General features: G+C 46.4%; 1 protein-coding gene across 1 annotated transcript in view; it reads right to left on the reverse strand.

Annotated features, from left to right (window-relative positions):
* LOC120849861 overlaps window positions 1–14,515 on the reverse strand; it is a 290,230-nt gene that overhangs the window by 111,496 nt on the left and 164,219 nt on the right. Inside the window, exon 3 of the mRNA XM_042289457.1 lies at window positions 1,743–1,831. The gene's annotated coding sequence lies outside the window, so the exon portion shown is untranslated. The remainder of the gene's footprint in view (window positions 1–1,742; window positions 1,832–14,515) is intronic.

Consider the following 14,515-nt stretch of genomic DNA (forward strand, 5'->3'; position numbering starts at 1 on the left):
TCGGTGATACATGGTTCCGATAAAGGGTGTAGGGCTACCCCTGTTTTTAGAGGTGTGTATGTCTTTTCCTCTCTCAGTTTTTCTGCGTTCTAACGGTTCAGCTGACCCTATCCAATATGTACCAATTAGCTCAAGTCAAACCTGTAGTTTTAGAGGCACTTCAGGGGAATTCAGATCGAACTCACTTAAAGCTTCGCTTAATCTTATCGTGCTGGTTTGACAATTTTTTAAAGGAGTTCGTTCTGAAGGCCTTTTAAGTGCCCGCAAAACAGAGCTGTTAGACCGGCTAAAGGACCTTTTATAGCCGGAGCAAGATTGATCGAACTGATACTGCCTACAGACGGCTTTTTCGATATGAAACCGGCAAGCGGAGAAGGTTGGTAGCCTTGCATTTCATGTCTAAGGCCGGCAAAAAGCATTTGTCCTGGCTACAAGTGGCCTCTTAGCCGGCCCCGATGATGATGATGATGACAACCAACGAAAATGGCGATTTATATCGTCTTGCGCCCAATAGAACACGAATGGATACCCAGTGTTGTAGGCGTTACCGAAAAAAAGGAACGAAATACGATACTCGTTACTTGCAAATAAAAGGAGCGCGTTACCGACCTACGTTACCTCAAAATAAAAGGAACGCGGTATTGTTACCGATAAAAAGTAACGCACGTTACTTCTGCGGTATTTTGTAATTGCAAATTGACGATTTTTTTTCTCCTTTGCGACAGCGCTTTTTGGCATTGAGAAAACGGGCGTGGGCGTCGGGGTTTTTCTAAAGTGAAACTTTTTGCATAAAAAAAAAAAAAAAAAAAAAAAAAAAAAAAAACAGGCACCTAGAAAAAGGGGTTGATTTTTAAAGCAAATAGCTACTATTGGCAGCAGCCCATAAGAGGTTGGTTCCTTCGACTAGCCTGCTGAAGCCATACTGTAAACAGCTAAACAAAGCTAGCCAAGGAAACACAAAATTATATCCGTACGTTCCCGGAAGTTGGTTGGGTCAGTTATACTTGGACCAGAATTGCATCTGGAACTCTACATCAAATCTCATCAAGTATCGCCGCCTCCAGCTATGAGTCATTTTTTGTTTGTTTTTGTTTTTCATCATCAGGTGTTTTATTAGCTCGGTTTGGCTTGATCCCTTTTGAAGTCCAACTTTTAACGATCGACAGAGAGTTTTGTTTGAACGTGTTCGGAATGTCCGACACTGCCCCTGTTACGAACTCAAGCTTCTGAGTGCAGCGCGAACTTTCGATATCATTACACCCGAGACCCGTGGTCATTTGGGTCTGGATGAGCATCGTACGGACGTGCGATCGTATAATAACTACCGCGTGACGCAAGTTAAACATGTATACCAGCCACATTGCCCAATTATCAGCGGAGATTCCAGACGCCATATTGAGGCCGCCTAACTTCCCCTGCCTAAACATCTCACAAGGAGAAATTTCAAAGCTAACCCTAGACTTCTTAGATTCGAATTTTGAGATACTGATTAGTTGGGGAACAATGTATACCCAATATTACATTAAAGTATACTGACACAACGTTACCGAGATCGTTCTCCCTTAAACCAGATGTAACACGGCGAACAACAAATTAGAAAATCAAACACATTTACGTAATGCGTTCTCTGAGACAATCAGGATTTCGTTCGCTCGAGAGAGCAGTTACTTCGCTTTTCCCAGCTCCTCACCTAACCACGGAAAGTTTGAAGTAAGAAAAGAAAAAGCAATTCACCGTCTTACCTTTTCTTTTTTTCCGACTCACAGTAACACCAAGTCAGCCTTGGAACGTTCAGTCCAGGACGGCTCAGGATTACGCAGCTATAACTTTCCTGCGTAAATCAGCAGAAAACAAATTAAATAATAATAATTTTATACACTACTTTTTTCAGTTACCAGAACGCAAATAACGTTGGATATAGCTTGACATCAAAGTTAGATACAGATACTGAGAATTAAAACGGCGCAGGGCGTCTCTTACGAATGCCTTTCCGCCAGCGCGCTAATGTTGCCTTCCGTCGTGCTTTTGCTGTGCGTGCACGCTCCAGGCTCACGAGACGTCGAAGCACTATCGAAGTTAGGAGGCGCGCGCCGGAGGCGGAACAACCGAAGCTCCTCCCCGTTGTTCTCACCCCGTCAATGGCTACAGTGCGGCGATCTGACCGCGCTCAATTTTACGGGCGAGAGCATTCCTTGGGCTTGAGCTCACGTGGTGGTAGGCAGAGTGTGTCAGCCGAGCCACTCAACAGCGTCTAGAACAGTGGTCTCAAACTCACTTTAGTCATGTGGGCCAGAGAGCCCACACCGGAAAGGTCGAGGGCCAACGTAAACGAGGGGGAGGGGGGGGGGGGGGGGTTAAAGATTTGAAAGAGAAGATATCTTGGTGCTCTACCCTTTTTGTAAACTCACAGTTTTTCGAGTGACATCTTAAGAGTTTATTTGTCTATGTGAGGTGATCTAAGAGGTGATTTGATTACTTTGGCCCCGACCTCATGTGATAACAATAATTACGATAACACCGCCGCGCCAACATGCTGGCATTTTTAATAGAACAAGAGAACAGGTACACTGTTGTTATCGTTGCTTAGCTCACTGAGGAATTAACCAAGCTTAACACTTCTCTAAAAAGAAACAATGGGTTAATTTGACACTTCTTGCTCTTGTAGAGATATTTTTTTTACAACACTCAAAAAAATTACTTTTTAATCGTTTTTTTTTTTCAGGCGAGAATTTTGACTGTGTAGTTTCATCTTTGGCAGATTCTCTTGCTGATCGAGAGTTCGCGCGGCCCAGATATATCCTTCAAAAATAGCTGGCGCTTGCAGCATAGTAGCGGAATTGTTGTGCGCTATAAAAAGCTGGGAAGCAAAACAATAAAGCCAAACAAAGGGAAAATGAATACAGATGAGTATAAACTATGTGAACACGTTAAAAGAGCAGCGCTACTTTTCGAGCGAAAATAAATCGGCGAGAAAAGATCACAATGGCGCATGCCATTTCTAGCGCTATAGACATGGGAACTGGTACTCGTAGCCGGTAGCTTGCGGGAGGCCCGCGGGCCGCGTGTTTGAGACCCCTGATCTAGAAGAATGAAGGACCCCGAAAGCCCCACTCTCCCTCCATGGAACATCATCCCAGTCGGATGACGCCAACTCGGCAATTGGAAACGAGCCCAATGCCAAGCCTTCTTTGGTGACGTTAATTGGACACGAAGGTCCAGCCGATCACCGACGCATCACTCGTATCCAATCGGTGACCTCGCTCAATCTCGCTGTGATGACGTCAAAATTAGTGCGCATGAGGAGCACCTCGTCTAGCTGGTTTTTTTCGCACAGCTCGGTGTTTACCCAACACAAGGCCTGCGGAGTCGATCATTTACGCCACCTTCCTCGATCGAGCGCATGGGGCACTGCGTGGACGTAAGCGCCGTGTCATCGTTCGATTGCCACGTGCGTTCGCTTAGACCATTTGCTAAATCCACCAGGGGCCCCGGCCCGCACTCGAGGAATCATGGGAACGCTGTTCCTTCAGCTCCCTATAGTGATCGGTGATTTCGACCAATTCGATGCTTGCACAGTTTTTGAGTGTATTAATTCAGAGTCATCCTGAATATAAGCTTCGTGTAGATTGCAGAGACCTGTCATATCACTTTTTTTTAAACTTTTTGTCAATGTCGGCGTTTTTGACACTGTGCACGCAGTCCACCTTTAAACGTGGCTGAGCTGAAGAAATATCTCCCGATATTATCGTTCTCGCGATTGCTTTGAAGCTGTACGAGAACGATGGTACAGTGAGAGATTTCTGCAGCTCAGCCATGGGTTGAAGGGAGGATTGCATGCACAGCATAAGAAACGCTGACATGACATAAACTGACATGGCAGGTCTCTGCAATCTACACGACGCTTATTCAGGAGGACTCCGGATTGCACTCAAAAGTGCGTAAGCATCAAATTGGCCGAAATTACCGATTACTAGGGAACTGAAGGAACACTGTTCCCATGATTCTTGGAGTGCGGGCCGGGGTGTCTGGAGAATTTAGCAAATGGCCTATTGGTGCTTTATCGACGAAGCGTTCGACTATAGCAGCCCAGCGCTGCGTCAAAAACACAAACAAATCGTGCATGTTGTTGCTGCCCCAATGGGTGTAGTTCTCGGCTTAGCCGCTAGGGGCGCAGCGGTTGGATCTCCTCCTTAATACTAAAATATCATTCTTACGGCTATCCAACACTCGACCCGTGGCGCCCCATGACGACGTGCCCGCAAGGAAACGTCGCTGCAGTCGGCCTTTTTTAAGATTTGCATGAGGCTGGCTCTATGACAATAATGGCATGATAAGCTTAAGGTCCCTCTATACTGAAGGTAGCGCAATCTATTGTCTAGGCAGGAAAAAAGAAATTTCCTCTTTGCCCAACCCCCCTCTCTCTCTCTCTACGGCGGCCGTTCCCGCCACTCTTCAATTGGATCACGTTGAACACGTGACCAAAACCCTTCCGATAAGCCTGCGCGGCGAGTCTTGCTGCCGAGATCCGTCGCCATGACCGAGAACGGCGAAGCTCCCCGCTCCCCTGCTTACAGTGATTCTGCACTCGTGTGTGGTATTATTGTTTTCCCTTGGTGGTATATGTTGTTTACTGTTAGGTGACTCCCAGCTGCCATCAAGTCACAAAACAGTTTTGTTGTTTCTGAGATGTACTATCGGGGAAAAATGAAACGCGAACAGAGGAGCGCGTGGCTCGCGGAACAGGCTGCGCCACCTGGAAGTGAGCCTAGGGGCGAGGGTGCGTGGCCTACTTCGATGTGTTCACGCCCCTCGATTGGCGCTCCCCAAGCTTCGGCAGTGCGCCTCTCAGTGCGCTGAAAGCTGACACCGTTATCTTTGCCTGCTCGGCGAGTGCGGTGAGCTTCTTTGCACCGCACGCACTGAGCCAGCAAAGGTAGCGGTGACAGCTTTCAGCGCACTAGGAGGCGTACTGCTGAAGCTTGGGGAGCGCAGAGGGAGGGGCGTGAACACGTCGGAGTAGGCCACACACCCCCGCTCCTAGGCTCACTTCCAGGCGGCGCAGCCTGTACCGCGAGCCACGCGCTCTTCTGTTCGCATTTCATTTTTCCCCGATAGTACGTACGATCAACATATTTCGGAAGAAACTTAACGACGAACCAGAGCGATGACGAATGGCTTCGAAGAAGTCTGGTAGCGGAAGCATCGCGATGAGGGATGGCGTGACCAGTGCTTGAATATTGCTTTGTCACGAGGTTCCTCGTACATGTTTGCCTCTTGTTAGTCTTGTGTGACTATGGAACAGTACGTGCGTCGTAGACTGATTTGCATTATTAAATAAGACAATGCTCTTGACCCCTGAGGACTTAATCGACGATTGAAGGCGCCCCCTTCGCTACTTGTTGTTTTCACCACGTCAGTGACCAACCACGTAAGGCCTTTACGGTGCGCCTGCAGATGTGTTTTGGCGCTCTCAATGGGAACTTGTAGCAAACCATTACCGTGTTCCGCGTTACGCACTACTGGAGAACTTTGAAGCATGCCTTTAAGCGCGCACCCCGTGGTCACGGTATGTCCCGGGCGAGCACTCAAATGCATGGTTCAAAATTATCCGGTAGTGCGGTACGCCGAACACGGTAACGGTTTGCTACGAGTCCCCATTTTCCCAAAATAACCGGTACTGTAGTGACGTTCAATCTAAATGTTTTGCGTCTCATCACGGGTCGCGACTCGTGGAATTCGGAAAGTGTTTTGCGGAGCGTATTCTTCGCCGAAAATTCCGGGTTTAACAGAGTTTATTTGAGTTAGATTCACGACTCTCTGAAATTCAAAACTTATTTTACTGTGCTCCAGATTTTTTTTTCTTCTTTTAATTCAAAGACCAAATATACGGACTGGGTATACCCCTGACCCGTTGTCCTTAAGGAACCTTGATGCACGCTATAAGGCAAACACCTTTGGTCAGTAGTTCGAGATGTCAAAGGAAACTAAAGTGGCATCTCCTCGAAACCACTGACCCTGTGCTTTTATGACGTTCATTTGCAAAATACTGTCTTTTTTTACTTTGTCGTTGTGACCTCGAAATTCGAATTGTCGACAATTTTTACCGGCGAGAGCGTTTCGGAGTTTATCGGCTTTATCGAAAACACCAAACCCTAATCATAGCGCACAATTATAGATCTGACGTCACAATTGGTCAAAACAGGAGGGGGTGGCAGTAACGCACCTCGCAGGCAATGCAGTGGGCAGATGTATTCGAACGGTAGTTAAAAAAAAAAAAAGAAAAAGAAAGAGCTCTTTTGAGCAGGTGGAAGCATGTTCACTCTTAATGACCATTAAAATATGTCATTACGCGATAGCCAAAGCGGAGGAGAGATGCAACGTAGGGGATGCATTATGTATTTACGCGAATAATTGTCGAAGAAAGATACAGAGTTTTAATGACCTGCAGAACCACCGCAGTTTCGAAACTATTACACATCCCGTCATGGACGATTGGCCCAAGTTGTTACGTTTAACCACTTTTGACGGAGTTTCGCGCAATTAGGTTTGGTCCTCAATGAAGCTATCCAACTGTGTCCTGCTTGGTGCAATAAAAAAAAAAAAAGGAGCGCGGCGAACAGCGCGAGTCACACCGCTAGGACTTTATTTTGGCGCGGATCAGGCGTCTTCGCTGCACACCTGTGCCTTTGAAGCTCCGCCCCTTTTTTTTACGTCGATGCACATATAGGAGAAAAGCACGACTGTGACGTCACACCGCTGCGGCGGCGGTGCTGTCGGCGAGGTGCACGTGCATAGCCCCACCCCACCTGGGGCGGGCATGCAGACGCTGCCTCGTTTGTAAACAACGGGTGGCTGTTGGATTACAGTGGACACTATGCACCAACTCATGTTTACCAACAAACCGGAGCGCCCCTAGCGGATACCACCGACGCCGCGCTTACGCGATGGGGGTCTGGGCAAGAAGCTCGCCGTCGCCCATAAACAAACCATTCGAATGGGATGTTGTCGGCATCGGTGTGAGTCCCGTGCCCTTTTTCGCGTTGGAATTGTTGCTTCTACGTCCTCCTCGCATTGTGTGACTACTTGAGCGGCTTCAGCGAAATTAACGAGGCTTGTTACAAAGCAAAAATTTACGTGAATAATCTGAGATGCAGCGATTCATTCCGCGTGGACGCCGCAGAGTGGACGGTAAAGCCTGATTCACATGGTGAGGTTCTGCTCGCTATTTTCAGTCACGACGCCGCTCGGGCTGCAAAAGCGTGAACCGTAGCTGAGATGGTCGACGTCAATACTGAAAATCACAAGCAGAATCGGACCGAGTGAATCAGGCATAACAAGTCGGTGATGGCCACTGGAAACAATTATCAACATCTCCTTATATCTACTGTTTACACCGAGCCTAATAACCTAAAGCAACCTTCAAACTTAAACGTCTTTTGAGGTCTGCACTTTTTATCGCAGTTGCCGGGTCAACGTTTGGTCTACGAGCCGCTGTCATTTGGAAGAGCAGACGACAAGCAGAAACGTTTAAGAGACAGACGACAGCTCAAATGATGAGGCGGCCGTTTGAACTCGATGACGCCCGCAGGACTGAACCTGCTTCAGTCTTGCGGAGCACTGAACGGGAGGAGCACTAAACGCCCGCAGGAGGTTCGTGCAACTTGACGGTTCTCCCGCGTTCTAGTTGGAACAAAACAAATATATCTGACGACCACAAGTATCCGTGACTTCAATCCAAAGTGCTTTCCGCCCAAGCAATCGTGGTCCGACGGCGTCTGTTTTTCCTATTTCGCGGCCCCTACTCGCGTTCTGGGACGAACCGAACACCCAGAAAACGCATGAAAACTGACCTTCAGACCTTTCCCGACTCTTTTGGTACAGCCCCAGTCGCGGCGTTTTGACAAGAAGGCAGGTTTTTGTCCGGTTTCTTCCAAAGTAACACAGGAATGTACGTCCCCCATGGTTATTTCCGCCCTCAGTTCAAGACCGGAAGTGCGCCCGACGCGCCACCACCGCGCCGTGACGTAACAGAGATGAGTTGGTGTATAATACCGGCCATCTCAACTAATCCAGCACTGTGAATGAGTCACGTGACTCTAGGTGGCCCGCGCGACGCTGCGCCCCTTTCGAATGTCACGTGACACTCTCGCGGCATTCGATTGGTTCGTGATGTCATATGCGCGGTCCATCATAGAGTGAAACGAGTAGTATACATGTCTGTGGCAGTGACGCCTCCAGAAACGGATATACATGTATACATACTGTATACATATATATTATGTGTATACATATGTATACACATAAATACATTATGTACGAAATACATAATGTATTTTGAAAGAAACCTGGAATAAACTATTCTATTCTATACTCCTGCCAGCTATTCACGGCGAGAAGCTAGCTAGGGTCGCTTCTATTTTCCTCACTATGGGAAGTGCCATAGCCTCCTCTATACTGACAAAGCCTGGCAGATCAAGCGAGACGCGGCCGCCGCAAGTGAAAAGGTAGAGCGGCAGACAACGGATGAGAGGAAAGTCATGTAACAGGCGCCCCGCTGCGGCGAGACGCCGAAACACACTTCTCCCGAGAGATGGAATGTCCGCCCGCGTTCCTCGCGCTACCCGCTTTTTTTTTTTTTTTTTTCTCTCTCGTTGGGTTTAAAAATTATGTTTCGTGTCCTCGCCGCTCCAAAAACTGTGCGCTGAATACCAGCTTCTCCTAAAAACGCTCTTTGCTACCAGATCCTCGCGCTCCAAATCTGCGACCGGGCACTCTATGGCTTCGTCGTCGAACAGCCAGGCTTTGTGAGTGTAGAGGACCTTACACTTCGTTCATCAGATACGTAACATCCTATTGTAACAAAATAAAAAAGCAAACGAAAGAAACAAAAGCTAAAAAAAGTATTTTCCTACTGCAAAAGATCTCGAAACAAAAATTTCAAAGAAAGTTTTATAACTAAATAAAACAATCAAGCTGTTTTGTTCTAGCAGCAATACAATGTTGTTAATAAAACTAACTTCAGTAATAAAATGTTAATTAAACTGTACTTTACATTCAAAGTAATTATTTTTTCGCAATGTTACGGACGGTCGAACAAATGGTTCTAAGAATCAGCCGTGTTGAAAAATACATATAGCGGTAAAGAATCACTATTTTCTATCTACAGTGGTTTAAATAAAATTAATCCGATTTAAATCAAATAAATTTGATTAAAATGTTTAAAAGTCTGACTTCTTTGACATTTTTCATTAAAACTCGAGATTTGGTTCTGCTCTGCTGCGGACTAACCCTTCCGAAAAAACAAATCTAATATGTTGATCGAGTTGAAAATTATACACACGCACAGACACTCACTGGTTTTTCGTTAAATTCCACGTGATTAAATTAAAGGAAAGGAGATAACGTGTTATTTTGTGTTACATGAAAACTACAGATTACTAATAAGTTTTAGTATATCGTTTTTCCATACCGATAAAGACACTCGACCCCTCGCCGGCACCTTTACGCCTACATCGCATCGCTATCGCGGGTGTCGTTATCGCAACGCGAAAAATACCAAGTAAAATTACCTATTAGCTAGGGCTGGGCATTTGGTCGACTAACCCACCGATTAATCGAGTAACGCTTTAATAGCGATTAATTTTTAACCAGATAATCGGTTCAATTTTGGAAAAAGAAAAAAGTAAATTTTCAACGCGCTTACCACGCAGACGTGGACGAGCACACCTGTATGAAGGCAAACTTTAAGAGATATTTTGACCTGAAGTGAACTCTAGTCCAGATGTGTAACTCCAAACAAGTGGAGCCTCATAAAGCTGAAGTAAGAATCTGTGAATATGGGTGACTTTCGACTGTTCTGAACTACACGTCAAGGACGATTTAAAATCCGAAAATGTACTGCGATGTTTATTACATACTCGGCAAAGGCAGAACACTTTCTTTTCTAACTATTATGCGTGGAACGAAACCGAATAATCGACTAATTAATCAGTTACAGAGTGGAGATTAATCGGGTTAACATTTTTATCCACTCCCAGCCCTACAGCATTAAGGAAGGTGTGCACATCTTGTCGACATTCCAGAGTCTCACCGTAACGAAATGTATAGTTACACTTTATTTCACTTACGTTGCGAACAGGAGATAAAAAATATAAAGCCTCGAACACCGCGCACAAAGGCTCTGACTGCGGCGATTATGTTGGAAACACGATGTTTGGTTAAAGACACTAAGCTCTTCCTCCCCCCCCCCTCCCCCCCCTCCCCCCCGCCCCCCCCCCCCCCCCCCCCCCCCGGGCCAACACACACACACAAATGTTTTCTTTGCCTGGATGCGTCACGTACGTCACAAAGTGAACCTCCCCGCCGCTCCCCTCTTAAAAAAAAAAAAAAAAAAGAGTAAACTATTGTAAAACGAGCGAGCCCTTAATTTTCGCGAATTTAAATATTCGCGGAATTTAAGGGCACGCGAAAATTTTGATCCTTAAGAGTTTCAATGCAGGCGTCTGCTATTCGCGAACTTTAGTGGCGGCGATTATGTCCTCTGTGACCGATTCACGAAAAATAGGGGCAGCGAAAATAAAGGGTTTTACACTATTCAGCGCAATTTTTTGCATCCCGAAGCTTACAAGTAATTTTTCTGAAATTTTCAATGGGCATAAGGCGGCCAATGGAGCTTTCGAATAAAAGGGCTGGGCTTCTAATAAAAAATTTTAACCGGATTAATCGCCATCCTTTAATCGTTTAATTAATCGATTAGCCGGTTTGGTACACTACTATGCATAATAATAAAAACAATGTTTGCCTTAGCTAGTTATGTTATAACTTATAAAGTGCCCAATATATTATTTCGAATATGAATCAATCCCGATAAGTAGTGGAGAACGCTTCAAGGACACTCACAGATTATAACTTCAACTGCACGAGGCAGGTTAACATTCTCCTGCAAGAGCGACCTGCTTTGATTGTTCGCAATTACTAGCCTCTCCTGCTCCAAATGAACAAGCGCAGGTTGTTGAAGCGGCCGGAACACGTGTAACCTTCTGCACTTGTTTGTAGTCACAAATCTTACCTTTACAGTTGAATTTAGGGGAAACTTTCACCTAATGTTCGCCCTTTATGCAGGCGGACTTCTTCACGTCTGCGTGGTGAAAGCGTTTTATTTTTACTTTCGTTTGGTTCGGCAAAATTTTGTGGATTAACCGGTTAAAAAATATTAATTGCGATGGAAGCATTCATCGATTGATCTGAAGGCTAATTGATCAATTGCCCAACCCCACGTATAACATGAGGCTAGATGACGCCAGTCACCGAAAACTGCCGAAAACAGGCCCTTTTTTTTTCCACAGAAGTTTTCAGAAAAGCACTCATAACTTTTCAACAATGGAGCGGTTAGCACTGAAACTTTGGCTTCAGGTTCAGACTGCTACACCATTTTTTTTTCGGTAAAAGAAAAAAATATTTATGTGTGTGTGTGTGTGTGGGGGGGGGGGGGGGGGGGGGGGGGACACGCTGCATAATGGAGTAAATCAAGGACGCTTTGAATTCATCCCTAACACGAAATGGAGCTAGTTATATAATATACTGCGTTTTTTTTTTTCGGTGACCTTCAGTTTGTAACGTAGTACGTGTCTTCTCAACGTCCTTAAAAACAAATAAAAACAATTCTAGAAGCTAAATAAATGATATACGTGTGACAACAATAAGCTCCTACATGTATATTCTCCGACATGATCACGTCGAAAGGCCAAACATTCTACTTCATTTCACCTTACGATGGACCGGGGAGACCCTACGAGCCGTTCCAGCCAATCCAGTGCTGCCAACGCATCACGTGACTAAGCGTCCCGCACGTCGCTCCGCTCCTCCCCAAGGTCACCTGACACCAATGTTATTAGATTAGCTCAGTTACGGAACTGCTCATGGACGCTGCTTGCACAGGCAGTACCCCCTCAGCCACCACGACTCGCCTCCCGTCGTTCAACGCGCCGGACTGCCGCTATGGTAACTCCAGTGTATTCTATGGGATACGTACCTTTCGAAGCACAGCGTCTAGATGGCGCTCCAGTTCTGCTCTATGGAACGCGCAGTTCTGAAACTAAAATCTAGATGGCACTTCGAACGACGGGAGGCGGGCTGAAGTAACTGAAGGGTGTACCCCCTTCCGCAGGAGTTACACAACTGAGGTAATCTAGTAACGTTGCCAGACACCCGCACGGCGCGTTGACTGGCCCTGATGGCTCCCAGCGTCCACAATGGTTCGTCGTAAAATGAAACGGAGTTCAGCCAGCCGTCGATCAATTTAGACGAAGACAACGGCAAGGAATATCGCGCCCCAATATAGTCGAGCAGTCTCAGTGGTCAAAAGTCAGAGTGAGTTTTGCAACTTCTGATGGGCGTAGCTTTCGCCTATACTACGTCTTTTCCGAAATAGACTGAACACTCTCAGATACAATCCAGGACACGAGCGAAGAGTTTCAAATATATTGAGCAATTAATCTAGTCGTTTGTACGTCGCTTCAGCCTTCGGGAAAGTGAAACAAACTAACAGTAGTCATGTTTTACGTAAACGTGACATACCATCGGATCGAGTCGGGTCTTGGCCAATCACATGCACCGAATCCCCCCGGCTGTACAGAGTTGTAGCCAATCGCACTCCATCCCCTCTTGTTGAGGTACGATGTTGTCACGGGCGATTCACACACTTGCGTTGAGTCTAGCTGTGGCAACAACTGCGTCGGCTCCGACAAAACGGGGTACGACGCGGCTGTTGCCATAGCAACCCTCGCGCTCGGTTGGACTAAAGTCCGTAGATAAGAGCGTCTTGAAGTATCAACGCACTTTAGGTCGAACTCAACGCAGGTGTGTGAATCACCCTTCCCTGCCAGGTTAAGAAACGCCACGTGTTGGTGCTTATCTTTAAGCTCATTGCGTCGTGAACTTTGTTTTTCTTAGGGGTGCTTACCGGCAAACACAGCAATCTCAAATGGCTGCGACGCGAGAACGAGATGTGACTATGCGCCTTTCGAGCGCTTATCACCCAGGCGAAAAATGCTCAGTCATTGTGCTGTGGACGCGTGCACGGCGTCTAATAGGTTTCAGAAGAGGCTTCTGAAATCTATTAGACGCCGGTAGAAAAAAGGTGGCAGGCGCAAATGCCGAATATGAAAAAAATTCTATATACGAGGGTTTTCTTTTTTTAATCTTCCAATGAACTGAGTAACAGAAAAAAAGGAAGAAAGATGAAAAATATAATCGAAGAACGTGACACTGCAGTCGTCAAATGTGATAGACAGGTCTGTTTTGCTTTTCTTTTTTCGACTCCCTATGGGCAAAGCGGAAGTTCGTCTGCTTGTTGTACAGGAGTTGAGATGATGTCAGAACGCCAAAATATACTTGGCGAATCGAAAAAAAAAATAATTGGTAGATTTTAAGGCCTTTCACCTTAAAGTCTACCCCTTATCCTTTCAATCAAAGCCAATCAAAGATCGGAGTTGTTCTGACGTTACCCCAACTCCTGCGCAAGAACCAGACGACTTGCTCTGCCCATTGGCCGAGCTTCCTTCGAAGCTCAGTCAATGGCGAAGTTGTGGCGTGCGATCTACTAAAAGTTCCTATTGACTCTCCAAACGCTTTGCAGGGAAGTCTAGACGTATCGACAACTTTTTTGTTTTAAAGAATGCTCGACCAAAAGTCATACACCAGCTCCACGTTTTGCCGTAATTTGAGTGGAGGATATACGCCAAACCGTGGAAGCGTCCACTTGAAGCGATTGGTTGGAAATCTACTGGGTTTGCTGGCCGCCCAATCGATTTCGAGTTTGTCTTTAGACATGCCCGAAAAAGCGCTGCAACGACACTCTCAAGGGTGCGCGCACGGCTTGTGAGCTCAAGAGTCCATTTCATGATTAACTTGCAAAGGAGCGAGTCATCAACAATGGCCTTAACCAGAACGACTGTAGCGATGTCACCATAAAACGCATCGTTTTCGGTCCGGATGATTTCCATCGCGTTTACTCGAGATGTCGTCAGCATATATGTAAAGCATGGGGAATGAAACGCCGGTTTGCAACAGCATTGTACATACAAGCGACGTGGGTATATACATGAGCGCTTGTCTTTGGAAACGATAGTTCTATATAGATCTATGTACTATATGTAAATTACTTTCAGAGTACATATACCGAAACTTTAGGTATCTTGGTGCTGAATGCAGCAGTCACACTTCCAATACATGATTGCCGATCGCGAAGCGCCGGGACACTGGCTTCAACCATCCGGCGATGCCAGCCTTGGCCGGCTTGCTAGAACAGCGTCTCAGCTGAGAGACTGCAGGGGCATAGCCTCCTATATACTCACAAAGCCTGGCAGATCGCCACGAGAAGCGGCCACCAAAATGGAAGAGGTGGAGCGGCAAACAACGGATGATAGGAGAGCCACGTGACTGGCGCCCCGATGCGGCGAGACACCGAAGCACACTTCCCCCGAGCGGTGTTTCGGTTCCTCGCCGCTGCAAAAGC

This window comes from Ixodes scapularis, unplaced genomic scaffold (genome assembly GCF_016920785.2).
Source record: "Ixodes scapularis isolate PalLabHiFi unplaced genomic scaffold, ASM1692078v2 PGA_scaffold12__126_contigs__length_90152505, whole genome shotgun sequence".
In the NCBI taxonomy this organism is placed as follows: Eukaryota; Metazoa; Arthropoda; class Arachnida; order Ixodida; family Ixodidae; genus Ixodes; species Ixodes scapularis.